Source organism: Orcinus orca, chromosome X (assembly GCF_937001465.1).
Source record: "Orcinus orca chromosome X, mOrcOrc1.1, whole genome shotgun sequence".
Lineage (NCBI taxonomy): Eukaryota > Metazoa > Chordata > Mammalia > Artiodactyla > Delphinidae > Orcinus > Orcinus orca.
The window spans coordinates 116,655,819-116,671,554 of record NC_064580.1 but is presented as its reverse complement, the minus strand read 5'-3'; the positions used below and the strand labels follow the sequence as shown (position 1 = coordinate 116,671,554).

Below are 15,736 nucleotides of genomic sequence, written 5' to 3'. Positions count from 1 at the left end.
ATTTATGAATCTTTTATGACTTCTGGATTTTGAATCATAGTTAGAAAACCCCACTCCAAGGTAACAAATCATAGATACGCACATGCATACAAACACCAGTTAGAAGATATAGAGAATAGTCCATTTACAATAGCAAAAAAATTAAATTACAAAAACCTAGATTTAAACTTAAAGTCCCGAAACTTTTATAAGGGAAACTAAAACACTCCTGGGAAACACAAAACTAGACCTGAACAAATGGAAAGACATCTGGGATGTTCTTGGATGTGTAGTCTTAACATCATAAAGATTTCCTATCTTTCTAAGTTACGTAAATTTAACATGATCCCAAAAAGAATACCACAAAGTTTTGGTATTTTTGTTTTTCACCTAGACAGGTTGACTCTAGAGTTCATATGAAGAAATAGCATAGCCAGGAAAACTCGAAGAGTAAAGGGAGAAATTTTTCCAGAAATTAAAACTTTTATATAACTCCAATAATGTGCCACTGGCCTGTGAACAAACCAATGGAAAAGAATTGGAGTACAGAAATAGACCCAAATATATCCAGGAATTTAGATAAAGGTGTCATCTGCAAACAGTGGAGAAAAAAATATACTGGTCAAATAAATGGCATGAAAACTGGATGGCCATCTAGAAAAAAAAATTGAAGTTGGATTGATGCATTCCACCGGGATAACTCCAAATGGATCAAAAATTTAAATGTAAAAAGATGAAACCATCAAGGTGCTAGACAACAGAATGGGAGAATTAATTCCTTTAAATCTTGGAAGGGGTTAATTCTTGATGACTCAGTAACAGTATTTCATATGAAAGACTAAATTCATAACCAACGTCTCCCCTGGGCAGTAGTTATACTCCCCTCCTCAGCGTGTAACTTCCCAGTTTTGTAAAAGGACCGCCCCCAAATGAGTTTTCAAAGTAGATCCCCAGAATCATAAAACGGTTGGATTTTTCCCTTTTAGAGATTACTCGATTCAACTCACTTACGTTCTCCCCTTTAATTCAAACCTGCCGCATTTTGACACGATATAATCAACAAGAACTGGGTGACCGGCAAGTGATCATACGCTGTGTGTCTGCACTGTGTGGATTTACAGTCCGCATCTGAGTGTGTGGCGGCACCTCAAATAGCCTTTGATCCAATTCAGTGCTGAAGTGCCTGGCACACCCCACAAATTCTGTAGGAGCTGGAGAGGCCTGAACTGGTCTTAGACGGTGGGCTGATTCATACACAAAGAGTAGTGGGGTTCACAAGAAAAGGCAAGGATAAATGTGCCACGAGGTGAGGTGAGTTGTTTTGAAACGATTTCCAGGGAGATATTCGAGACTGTGATTGTGTGTGCCGTTATTTCCTGCCTACCGTGAAGAAAACTTTTTTTCTGCCATGATTAAAGGGGCTGAAAACAGGCTAGTGAGGAAAGAACCAAGCTTGCCAAGGGGCCACCGGCATTACAGAATTTAATCAGGGACATGGTAAAGAAGTTGTCATCGTGAAAGTGAATATGATTCATCTTGAAGGCAGCTAGCAGACAGGAAACGCACAGCAAGAGGCATGGCAATAGTTGTAATTATCTGTCACTGTAGGTGTTTCTGCCGCCTCGAAATCGTTAGGCCTGCACAGTTCTGCCACCCGAATTCACTTCAGGAGGAGTTATACAAAGTCAGCGTGTAAAGCTTCAGGTTTCTAGTAGGGATTCTGGAAACGAGTGTCTCCTCGACGTTTTCATTCACCGAACTATTAAGTAGAAAGACTAAATAGCCACTGCTGAGGAGACACCTACAGGGTTTCAACATGAACATGGAAACGGAACTCTGAGGTTTCAAAACTTTGCTATTATAAAAGAGATTGAAGATTTCAAGTAGCACCTAAAGCCCTGACATTTTGAGAGAACAGGCCTAAAAGGAACGATTTAAAATAGACCTAAAGGAAATTGCAGGTAGGGGAGTGCTTGGGACCGTGTAGCTGCTCTAGGAGATTCAAATGGAGGGAGTCTCGCTGTATTATCCCAGCAGCAGAATGTCAAGTTAGTGATTATTTCATTAGGAAAATATTTGCTACACCTGTAATCTTGAAGTGATTAAACAACATACCAGAGCAGAACATTACTCTCCAGGATTAAATACCAAACAAAATAACAAAGAGTTGACCCAGCTACGGGCCACTGGGATGAGACCTTGTCCAGTTACCACATCAAAGACCCTTGAAGTAAGCCATAGGCAGAAAAAAAGAAGAATCAGTTAGGATACTGGACTAAACTCAAGCTGGCTGTTTCCTTTATTTTGTTCATTTAGTTTCTAATTTGCCCCTGTCACTTAGTTAATCTAAATATGTACAAAAAATTAAAGTGGCACCCACCCTGAGCTATGTCAGCTCAGTACCTAATAAAAATGGGGCCCAGTTCAAGGAAGATGATGATGGGGAATGTCCAGCTCACTAAATGCATTTTCCAATTAGCTGGGAGATTGCTTTGTGAATCACTGACTTAATGAACACACAAGCTGGGCCGTTCAGGATGGGGGAAAGCCCTCATTCAATAAAGTGAAAAGAATAAATGAAATGATTTCACGAGGATATAGACAGATTTTAGTCCACCAAGGTAGAGAAAAACAATGCAAAACCTCTCTTGACAAAATGAAGTGTGAACTGTGATAATGTTAAGGGGAAAAAATGTGCTACACCCTGGGGTGGATGGGTAAATTACTTTTGCACAATCACAAGTCATGGCAGACGAGGTTAGGAATGGATTTATTTGGGGAAATTGAAACAAAAGCTCCCTCTCTCCCCTAATGAACATGTTTTTGGAGCTAATCACTGTACTAGGTTACCTGTGTCTTCTACTCTTTGCAGGCTTTGTTTATGGGCTTTTCTTAATAGACTTTATTATTTAGAGCAGTTTTGGGTTCACAGCAAAATTGAGCAAAAAGTACGGAGACTTCTCATATACCCCTGTCCTAACCCCCAACACGTGCATAGCCTCCTGCACCATCCACATCCCACAGAGGTGCATTTGTTATAATGGAGGAACCCACACTGACACATCATTATCAAGCAAAGTCCATAGCTTACAATAGGATTCACTCTTGTCGTATGTTCTATGGGTTTGGACAAATGCATAATGCCATGTATCAACCACTTTAGTATCACATAGATAGTATCATATAGAATAGTATCACTGCCCTAAAAATCCTTTTTAACTTAAAAACCTTGTTATGGATAATGATAAACATGTACAGAAGCAGAGAGACTAGTATAATGAACCCCTCCCATTTACCCATCGCCTGCTTTCACAAATTACCAACCATGGCCAATCCCAATGAGGTATTTTGCAAAGGCTATGAGAATGGAGCTATAGGCGGACTGGTATTACTTTTGTGGAAAAAGGATTTCTTCTCAGTTAAGTGAGTGATTGAATTATTTTGGAGTGACCATGTATTAAGCACTAACTGTGCTAGGTACTTTGCAAATGTTATCTAGACCCTTGCTTCTCCAAGTGTGGTCGGTGGACCAGCAACATGGGCATCACCTGGAGCTTACTGGCAGTGAAGACTCTCCAGTCCCATCTCAGACCTACTGAATCAGGGTCAGCAGTTCAGCAAGATCCCCCAGGTGATCTGTATGTGACTTGAAAGTTAAGAAGCACCGACTCCCTGGTCCAGGGTAGACACTTAAATAGCATCCTAACAACCCTGCAACAACTCCTCAAGGCAGATACTATCATGCCCAATTTATAGATGAGATAACTAAAGCTCAGAGATATTATTTGGCCTTTTCAAGGTCTCCACAGCTAAACTTAGATTTGTCCGGCTTCAGAGTTTATGATTTTACCGCTTAGAGCATGCTGCCTCCCAGCTAGGGGGCTCACTTTTGGGTTAACTCAGTGGAAAAAGAAAAGGAGATGGTAGTATGTGTTTGCACAACAGAGGACCAACCAGTCATCCTGGCAGATGATGACGACAGTGACGACGACAGCGATGATGACAGCAACAACAACAGAAAACCAAACAGTTTGCTATTATGCACGCAATCACTTGCTCCACTGAAAGACTTTTTCACTTTTCAACCAGTTATTATGGAATCGTGTAGGCAGCTAAATATTTCAGAGTGGTCAGAGGTCAGGAAAAAAAACTGGAGCAATTATCAAAGTTAGTCCCCCTTGACAGTATCTGTTGACCCAAATATGAACCAAACTGCAAACCATAATGCTTTCCCAGAACAGAGAGAAGATGTGCTATAGACTCACATAACTGGTAAATGCATTTTTAAAAATCCGTCAGGCCAGTTTGACATCATATAGGCAGGAAAGGCAGGTTTCACTTTCCAACCAGCTGGGCAGTTTTAGCCTATAGCTCTGCTTATACTGAGAAGGGAGCCTGAAATGGCTGAGCACTGTTGGGCAATGCAATAGGACCCTTTGTGTTCGGGGTAGCATTTTGAAAGGAATATTACAGGAAAAGGTAGAGAAAAAGCATAATTCTGGGAGCACACCCCAACTTTAGCAGAAACTCATTAGATCTTAGGAACGTCTCCCTCTAATCCTAGGAGGAGATTAGGCCGTTTCCTACTCTTTCTGCTGCACTAATGACTCAGGGGATCAGCATGGCTGCTTGCTTTTGCAATGAGCTGATCTGATGATTAATTAGCCTCTAGCAGAAACCTGATGAAGTTCTCAGTTCAAAGCCCCAGGGATCTAGTTCAGGGCAATCTGTCCTCAACAAAAAAAGACTAGGTGAAGAGGCACACAAACTGGCCTGGTGAGAGGGGGCCGCAGGGCTTATGATTGACTTTCTACTTTACAACCAAATGACCTGGACACAGCCTGCTGTTGTAAAACAGTATTCCTACTGAAAAACAGTAAACCCACTGGCTCAACAAAGCTAATTGTCTACGTGCATGAAATCAAATTCCTAGTGTATCTTCTCTGCCTTGTAAATACCTATTTGGATCACTTTATCCCACATTCTTTTTTTTTTTAATCCCACATTCTAATAGATTTCATAACATTTTATGGCCAACCTTGCCCTCATGCTAAAAAATATAATGAACAATACTAAGAATTGAGTCAAAAGAGGCCCAAATAAAGCCACCTAAGGTAAAATGGACGTCTTATGAAAGTTATCTTAAGAATGTTTTTCTACACATTGAAGGAGATTTTAAATAGTATTTTAATACTGTATTTGAATATTTTGATCACTATATTTTCCCTCTGAAAATCTCACAGAGACATTTCTAAGATCTATTTATCTAAATGACCACCTTTGTAAGGTTAGGAGGGCAGTTATTATTGATCCCTCTTGTGCAGATGAGGAAACAGAGGCTCTGACAGTTGAAGTTAATTGCCCTCCAGCCAGGAAGGGGCACAGCCTAGATCAGCATCCTGATGGTGAGCCAGCCCTCTCTTCTTTCCACTTACCACAGGTTGAAGAAAAAGATAGCACAAGAGTAGCCACAAAACTATCCCCTAAAAAAACTAAGGCAGCTGAGAACATGCCAGGATTATTAAATTAGTTGGAAATACCTTTTCACTTTGGAAATTACAAGTTACACCCATGGGTCATTTGGTGAGGGGGAAGACACTGAGACACGAGTACTGAAGGCCTTTGGGTTGTAAGCTGTGTTGTGGACCCAGAGGAATGGCACTTGGGGTGGGGCACAAAGCTAGCTGCATTCTGTCCTTCCTTTCCTCACTGCTCATACTCTCCCCACCCAAGGGGAAGTCAGGAATATTCTGGAAGGCAGGGGCCCCTACTCAGAAAGTAGGGAGCTGGGGCACTGTTGTTCCAACTTCAAGAAGAGGGCATTCAGTAGACTGCAGTGTCTCCTGGGCCAAAGTCAGATGCCTTCCCCACCTCTACTTCTGGGGCTGGCTGTGGAGGGAACCATTAGTTTGAATTTATTCTAAAGGGCACGTCCTAATGGGTCTGAGTCTGGATCTGTATATGTGCTGCTATCCAGCTGAGGAGAGCACAGCGCTCTTTGTGACGTGAAGAGTGGGTTAAGTTCGTGAAAAGATTTCAAAATAGTCCAGGGGAGAGGAGGTGGGGGAACCCCCATAGCTTCACTTCTGCTAGCCCCTTCCAGTTTTACCATGACTTTGAGTCATTATTTTCTTACAACGGGCTATAGGGTGCCCCGTAAAGCTCTCTTCCCCACAAGGGAGTCCTGGGGAGTTGGGCTCCAGTTCGGATTATCTAACAGAATGACCCTTGTAGATACCATGTAGATAACACACAATCAGCCCAAGAAATAAATTCCACACATGAACCACATACATTTGAAAGGCCCCAACTGCTGGGAGCCAGACTAATCTGTAGTTAAGGAAGGGATTTCTGGAATTTTCTGTGAGCCTCCCAGGCTTCCCGCATCTCATCCTTCTCATTACGTAAAAGGAATGGAAAAAGGAGATGTTTGTTTGGGCCAGGACAGTGTGTGATGGGAAAAATCAGCAGGTGAGAGGGCATTTTGTAATACTTAATCTAAAGGTAAGAGTTTTGCTAACTACTGAATAAATTTACGGAAGGAAACAATGTCCTTGGTATAAATATTTATATCAAATAACTCAACACTCCTAAAATCCTGGAGAACGTTCTGGTTTGCATGTCATAGGGGCTGGCTGGACACTTGGAGGAGATGTCGTAGACAGAATTTGGGCATGGGATGGGAGACTGGGCTGGAGAAGTTACTCCTTCAGGCCTGAAATTCTGTGAAAACTAGAGGTGCCAATCCATTTTCTTACGGAAACTGTACTTTTTAAAGTACAAAATTATAGAGATGGAGAACAAATGAATGGTTACCAGAGGTTAGGGATGGTGGAGGGGGACGGGGTAGGTGTGACACACCAGGGACATCTTTGTGGTGACAGAATACTTTTGTGTCTTGATTGGGGTGGTGGTTCCACGAATCTATACATGTAATAAAATGGTGTAGAACTATACACACACATTGTACCTATGTCAACTTCATGGCCTTTATATGGTACTATAATTATGTGCAGTGTAATCACTGGGGGAGACGGAGTGAAGGGGAACTTCCTATGAGTCTACAATTATTTCAGAATAAAAAGTTAAGAAACATCAAGCACAATCCTGCATTTCTTTTAAGTGCCCTACAAGACACTTCATTTACACAGTTTTTCTTTTAAGAGAGCCCTACCCCACACACCATAACTCCTTCACTCTTGAGGATTAGAACTACAGACTTAGGAACAAACTTTTCCTTTTCCATCTTAATTTCTTCATTGGGAACAAATTGTCAGAGACCGCATCTTCCCCTTTTTAATTTTAATCTACAGGTCTGATGTTTCAGATGGAGCTATTCGGTCGGTAATGCCTTGAGCAGACACAGACGGGGAGGTTCTATGTCTGACTAAGCCAGCTCTTCTCTCTGAAATGGAAAGAAAGCAGAAACATGTTAAATTCCTGTCATGCCTTGCATGTGAATAGAAGCATAAGGGTAGGCAGGAGGGAGAAGACAGGTCAGGAGGGTCTGGGGTCCTCTGGTAAAGCAGAGAGGCTCTTCTCAGCTCCTCTGTGCTTCTGGTGTTGAGAAGCATAGAGAAATTGCCCCAGGAGGTCAGGCACTTGAAAGGTAAACAGTTCAACTAGCCTCAGAGAGGGGGCCCTTCGAGTCAAATGTAGAAATGTGAACCAGCTTCCTTCCCCACCTCCCCAAGTACATCAGAAGCGGGGGTGGACAGAGCCTGAGCCCTTCAGTGGGAACAGGTGGTTGTAACGGGCAGGTTATAAAGGGGTTTGGGATGGGAGCACCTGCCACGGGCTGTCAGCTTCCTGACACACTCTATCTGCCAGAGGCCCCAGCTTGGCCTTCGTAGATTCCATGCATCTCTCTGAAACTTCTTCAATCCATCTCATCTGACCCAGAGCACATGACTATAAGCTGTCTCATATTATTCTCTTATTTTGAGTCATAGGGGCCTGGGTTCAAATCCTAGTCCTACTGCTTATTATTTGTGTGATCTTGGGCAAGTTGTCTTAACTTTTCTGCCCCTCAGTTTGCAGATGGGGCAAATGGGGATAATACCTGCCTTACAGGGTTTGTAAAGTGTCTGGCACCTAGTAGGTGCCTAGCAAATGTTAGCCTTCTCTTTGCTCTGCTCATTGTTTTCAGTGTGGCCACATCACCCACTAGACTGGAAGCTCCCTGAGGGAGCTTCTCCCCCTGTACCTAGCATCGGGTTGAGTACACTGTTAATGAGTCCCTACTGGTTAGGCTGAATGGTGCCTTCCCAGCTGCCTCAGTGATACTACTGATGGAGACCCAGAAATGGGCATAAAGGAACATCAACATTTCATTTCTGTTTTGTTTGGCTTTGGTTTATTTTTCACTTTCTTTTTTAAAAAATCTTATTTTTTAATTGAGGTATAGTTGACTTACAGTATTACATTTTTCAGATGCATCAACATTCCATTTCAAAGATATGAAAGTAACATGCTGAATTCTTTACTTCCCTGATACACTGTTATAGTAAAACTGTCCATGTGATAAGGCCCACCTTTAGAGCAAATATAATTTTAGACGAATATTATGTACCTCAAGTAAAATTAAAGTCAGTATAGCAATACAATTCTACCTCAAGAAACAAGAAAAATCTCAAACAAACAACCTGACCTTACACCTAAAGCAATTAGAGAAAGAAGAACAAAAAACCCCAAAGTTAGCAGAAGGAAAGGAAGCATAAAGATCAGATCAGAAATAAATGAAAAAGAAATGAAGGAAAGATAGCAAAGATCAATAAAATGAAAAGCTAGTTCTTTGAGAACATAAACAAAATTGATGAACCATTAGCCAGACTCATTAAGCAAAAAGGGAGAAGATCAAATCAATAGAATAGCAATAGGATAGGATGTCCGCAACTTACTCTCAAGTGTTTTAGAAAAAAATGTGTGTGTGTGTGCGCACGTGTGCGTGCGTATGCGCGCGCGTAGAGAGACAATGGTAAATGTAATAAGATGCTAATGATAGATAAATCTTCATCAAGAGTATGTGAAATTTCGTTTTACTACCTTTGCATTCGATCTTCTGTAAGTTGAAAATACCTTGAATTAAAATTTTAAAAATATATTATTTTGAGCATTTAACCATAGTGCCTGATGCTGTGCTAGGTATGATATTCAAGGAAGAACAAGACATGGTCTCTATCTTTAACCCAGAAGCTCATGGTCTGGGGCTGGCAGGACAAAAAACAGGCCAGCACAATTCAGTGTGATAAAGGATGGCACCGAGGAGGTGTGCTGAACCCAGACCTCCTAGGGTGAGGGGGTTGCAGAAGGCTCTTTACAGACGAGGTAAAGGAGAAGCTTAATGTTGGGGGAACTAATTAAGTTTGGGGTGCCAATAGGACATGCAAGCAGAGCTGACCAACAGACTGTGGGTTATAGACAAGAGGTGCCTCCTGAGGACAGACAACAAGGCCTGGATTAGCAGGTGTCAGGGGCCAGGCCAAAATCACCGTAGCCTCTGAGGTAACATAAGAAGTGCAGGCATAAGCAAAAACACCTGAAGCTGAAAGGTTGAACACAAGTGTGCTTACTGATGACTTAGGATGAACGTTGTGGTGCGAAAACTGAATGTCCTAGTGACATCAGCCCCTAGATGGATAAATATCAATAGAAGTAGCCTGGATAAGGGCATGGCCCCAAATTAGCTAGGATTGCTAATAATAGACTGTGAGGCAGGAAGAGGACATTAAGTGATCATAAGAAACTAAAGAAGTGATTTTTCAAGAACAGGATGAGCTCTACCAGCAATAAGGATAAGGTAGTACCCAATTAACACACAACAGGATGGGGAGAGGTTGTTGTTAATAGGAAAAATCCTGAGAACAGTGCTGGGTTCCACAATGAAGGGAAATCAGCAAGGCAGTACTGCTGTTTCAGAAGTCAATGGGGGAATGGGAATTTCCACTCAATTATTAGATATAAGAGCCAGGATGAGAAAGTACATGAATGTTCCTACCAAGGGCCTGGTGGGAGCTCATTTTTTTCCTTTCTTTGAAAACTTTTATATTATGGAAAATTTATAAAAAATAATGAGAACAGCATTGGCTTAAGCCACATAAAACTGCCAAAATGTGACAATTTTTGACCCACAAAAATGCAATTTCATGTTTCAAAAGCAAATGAACTCCCATATACCCATCACCCAGCTTCAGCGATTATTGACACATAATCAACTTCATTTCATCCAAGTCCCCACCCATTACCCTGGCAAACTAATTTGAAGCAAATCTCTGGTGGGTTTTTTTTTGTGTGCTTTTAAATAAATGATTTAATACCTATAAAAGAGATTCATATTATATATACATATGTATTATAATATTTTTACTTAATTTTCTCAGTAAAGTAATATATTCCTGTGGCTCAAAATTCAAAAGATACATCCTGTTGTATACCTTTAATATATACAATTTTTATTTTGTAATTACACTTCCATAAAGCAAAAAACAACAAAAAGCGTACAAAGCAAAAGGACAACAGCTCTTTCCTCAGAGGCAACCGACATTAACAGCTTTTCATGTATCCTTCCAGAGACGTTTTACGCATATGTTAGCAAAGAGATTGCAAACTATTCCCACTGATTTGTACCTTGCTTCTTCCAACTAACAAAATATTTTAGAGATCATTCCATATCAGCACATAAAGAGCTCCCTCTTTTTTCCAGCTACCTAGCATTCCATTTAAGAACCACAATTTACTTAACTAATCAAACCACTATTGGTGGACTTTTAGGCTGTTTCCAATCTGTTGCTGCTATAGACAGTGTTGCAATGACTCACCTTACGCATTCATCTTGCATCAAAGCGAGTAAGTGTTTCTATCTGTAAGAGAAATGCCTCAAGGCTGAATTGCTGGATGAAAAGGAACATGAACTTGTAATTTTGATAGATATTGCCAAATTGCCCTCAATCAGGTAGGAGTTATTTTAATGCTGTCTTCACCCTTTTATCACGCGCAGTTTTCTTGCTGCACCTTTCCACTTCCTCCAAGGGCCCTGTAGGGGACCATTTCAACATATCAAACTCAGAAACACCTCTCTGGCCTCAGCCTCCTATGGGTCTCTCGCTACCACTCTGGCCACACGACCACCGGCCTGTTCTTCCTCCCCTTTCCTTGCCCAGAGGTCATCATAGGCTGCCGGCTTCCTTTCCTCCTTCCAAGCTGGCCCCATGATCAGCTGTCTTAGCCATGCTAGTGTTCATCCCTGGACTCACTCTCCCCATGACCTTCTGTCGTACCTGCTCTGCCAATCCTCGGCCCTGTGAAAACCCCACCACCCATTCTCTCCATCCCCCCGTCCCAGCCAGCTAACTATTGCTGGAGAAGGTCATGAGATTGGCTCTGCTACAAAGCCAGGCCAGTCAGCCTCAGCGGGGCCCCAAGGGCTGCGAGGCAGTCCTTTTATATATCTGTATCAAATTTCTCTCAGTGATTGTTCCAAATCCTCTCCCTCTCTTCAGGTCCCTTTCCCCACTCTCACCCCACTCTCACCTCTCAACCCAAGGGCCTAGCCTTGGGTTTCAATGACAGGACACAGGTCACCAAGCAGGAACTCCCCCGATTCTCTCAGCTCTTTACCTCGCCCTTCCTTGGATCTCCGCATTTTCGCCTATGCCTGCTCATCCCCCATCCCTCAGCCTCAAGAGAACAAGGGACTTCCTCCTCAAGGCTTCCTCTTCCACCTGTGCCCTTGACACTAAGTCCTCTTGCATTCTCCTGCACTTGGCCCCAGGGGCCATCCTTTTTCCCTTTGGGCAAGCTCTCCCTCCCTGCTAGGTTTTCCTTCTCAGCCTAAAAACACTTCCCCTCTATTGGTGTCACTGTTCCACACTACCAACAAACTCTGAAAATTTAGTCATCTTTAAAATTACACAAGTAATTCATGCCTCCTGGCTTCACTTCTTCCTTCTAAGTCAGCCCCAAAATTTAACAGAAAACTCAGAAAATAATGATAAGTAAAAAGAAGAAAATAAAAACCACCCACAATCCCACCATGTAACTGTTAATATTTTGGTGTATTTCTTTCCAATCATTTTATATGCACATATATTCATTTACATACCTATATGTATTTTTTTCTTACAAAAGTGGATCATAGTACACAAAGTGCTGTCATACTATATTTCAGACATCTTAGCTTTGCTATCTATTAGTTGTCTGATCCTGGTTAAGTAAATTAACATTCCTGAGTCCATTTCCTCCTGTGTAAAATGAGTACTATTGTAGTAACCACCTTGCAGGGCTGTTATGAGGATTCAATGAGATAAAAATATATAAAAACACTTATCACAGTGCCTGACACATGGCAAGTTGAATTAATGTTAGCTATTATGATCTTCCAACGTCAATAAATATAGCTCTACATAATAATGTAATGAGTTCTGTCAGTGTTGTGTCTAACAGGAGTGACTAAAGCCCTGCAGTGACACCAGCACATATTCATTTGGTACATGAGCAAGTGTATCTGTGGGATAAACTCCTTAAAGCATAACTGCCGGTTCAAAAGCTCTGCACATTTGTAATTTTCATAGATATTGTCAAATTGCCCTTCCTCAAGTGGAAGTTACCATGATTTCTCTAACTTATCCCTTATTGATGAATATTGAGGCTGTTTTCAAATTTTTCACTGATACAAACCCAGACTGTGAAGAACATTCTTATAACTAAATATTTGCATGGATCCATGATTATTTTTTTCAGGGCAAAGGAAAGAGTATGAGTAGATGCACAGAGATGGGGGAGCAAATGGTGTGCATGGGAAGCTGCTAGTATCAGTGACACACAGAGGGGAGAAGGACAAGAGGTGAGGCTGTAAATAAATTGGGACCAGATTATAAAGGACTGTGAATGCCACATTTATTCATTTAGTCATTCACTAAATATTTAGTGACTATCTATTACAGGCCATGCACTGTTTTAGGCACTTTATCCACTTAGTGAACAAAATCAGAAAACGATTCCTGCCCTGGGGGAGCTTACATTCTAGTGAAGAGATACAAACAATAAAAGTAATAAGTAAACTACAGACAGTGTTAGAAGTTGACAAGAGAAAAGGGAAGGTAGAGCAGGCTAAAGGGGATCAGGAGTGCTGGGAGCAGAATTATTATATTATTGTAATATTATAATATATTGTTATTAAATATTAATAATTAATATTAATATTGCACAGAGCAATATTAAATAGAGTGGCTGCCCCATTGCAGAGTTTAAACTTATTCTAGTAATGAGGAATCACTGAGGTAGGCATTCATATATGTTCATCATCATCTGTGCCATATCCACATACCACCTGATACTTGATACCTAATGATTTCTTTAAATCAACTTACCATTCACGAATTAAATTTGTTTTAAATGAAGTTTTATAACACCAGCATAAATGGAAACCCAGTATTGCATGCCATGAGGGCCTAGAAGAGGGTACTGGATGATACTAGGACTGGCCTCTTCCCTTCATTACAGAGACCAGCTAGTAAATAAGAACAGTAACAACCAGCACATTTAAAATTGTGTGCTTATTATTTGCCAGGTAGCTTAGCATTTTACATGCAGCAGATAATTAATTTTATCTTCTCAGTAATTCTATGCTGTAGGTACCATTATTGTTCCCATTTTTTAGGAGGAAATTTGGGCAAGTGATTAACTCTCCCAAGCCTCAGTTTCCTCCTAAATAAATGGGGACAATAATGAGGATATAGATTTAACACCTATCTTTCTCAAACTATTCCAAAAGTTGAAGAGGAAGAAACACCTCTGAACTCATTCTACGAGGCCAGCATCACCCTGATACCAACATCAGACAAAGACTCTACCAGAAAAAGAGAATTACAGGCCACCGATGAACATAGATGCAAAAATCCTCAACAAAATATTAGCAAACCGAATCCAACAACACATCAAAAGGGTCATACACCATGATCAAGTGGGGTTAATCCCAGGGATGCAAGGATGGTTCTATATCCACAAATCAATTAATCAAAGTGATAGACCACATTAACAAACTGAAGAATAGAAATCATATGATCATCTCAGTAAGTGCAGAAAAAGCTTTTGACACAATTCAACATCCATTCATGATAAAAATTCTCAACAAAGTGAGTACAGAGGGAACATACCTCAACATAATAAAAGCCGTATATGACAAACCCACAGCTAACATCATACTCAATGATGAAAAGCTAGAAGCATTTCCTCTCAGATCAGGAATAAGACAAGGATGACCACGCTCACCACTTTTGCTCAACATAGTATTGGAAGTCCTAGCCACAGCCATCAGACAAGAAAAAGAAATAAAAGGAATCCAATTTGGAGAGGAAGAAGTAAAACTGCCACTGTTTGCAGATGACATGATACTACAGAATATCCTAAAGACACCACCAAAAAACTATTAGAACTAATAAATGAATTCAGTAAAGTTGCAGGATATAAAATTAATACACAGAAATCTGTTGCATGGCTATGCACTAACAATGAATTATCAGAAAGAGAAATTAAGAAAACCGTCCCATTTATAATTGCATCAAAAAGAATAAAATGCTAGGAATAAATCTAACCAAGGAGGTGAAAGACCTATACTCAGAAAACTATGAGACACTGATGAAAGAAACTGAAGATGACACAAACAGATGGAAAGATATACCGTGTTCATCGGTTGGAAGAATTAATATTGTTAAAATGACCACTCTCTCCAAGGCAATCTACAGATTCAATGCAATCTCTATCAAAATACTAATGACATTTTTCACAGAACTAGAACAAATAATTCTAAAATTTGTATGGAAACACAAAAGACCCCAAATACCCAAAATAATTTTGAGAAAGAAGAACAAAGCTGAAGGTATGACACTCCTTGCTTTCACACTACAGTACAAAGCTTAAATAATCAAAACAGTATGATACTGGCACAAAAACATACACGTATATCAATGGAGTAGAATAGAGAACCCAGAAATAAACCTACACATATATGGTCAATTAATCTATGACAAAGTAGGTAAGAATATACAATGGGGAAAAGACAGCCTCTTCAATAAATGGTATTGGGAAAATTGAATAGCTACATGCAAAAGAATCAAACCAGACTGACTACTTTCTCACACCATATATAAAAATAAACTCAAAATGGATTAAAGACTTAAATGTAAGCTCTGAAACCATAAAACTCTTAGAAGAAAACATAGGCATATGCTGTTGACATCGGTCTTAGCAATATTTTCTCAGATATGTCTCCTCAGGCAAGGGAAACAAAAGCAAAATTAAACAAACGGGACTACATCAAACGAAAAAGATTTGTACAGTGAAGTAAACTATCAACAAAACGAAAAGCTGCCTAATGAATAGGAGAAGATATTTGCATATGATATATCTGATAAGGGGTTAATACCCAAAATATACAAAGAACTCATACAATTCAACATCAAAAAACCCCAAACAACCTGATTTAAAAATGGGCACAGGATCTGAATAGACATTTTTCTAAAGGAGACATACAGAAGGCCAACAGGTACAGGAAAAGATGCTCAACAGCACTAACCACCAGGGAAATGCAAATCAAAACCACAATGAGGTATCACCTCACACCAGTTAGAATGGGCATCATCAGAAAATCTACAAACAATAAATGCTGGAGAGGGTGTGGAGAAAAGGGAACACTCTTGCACTGTTGGTGGGAATGTAAATTGATACAGCCACTATGGAGAATAGTATGGAGGTTTCTTAA

The 15,736-nt window shown here is 40.4% G+C and overlaps 1 pseudogene; it reads right to left on the bottom strand.

Moving 5' to 3' along the window:
* Positions 1-1,644: 1,644 nt before the first annotated feature.
* Positions 1,645-15,736, bottom strand: part of LOC101277174 (uncharacterized) — a 63,702-nt pseudogene continuing 49,610 nt past the window's right edge.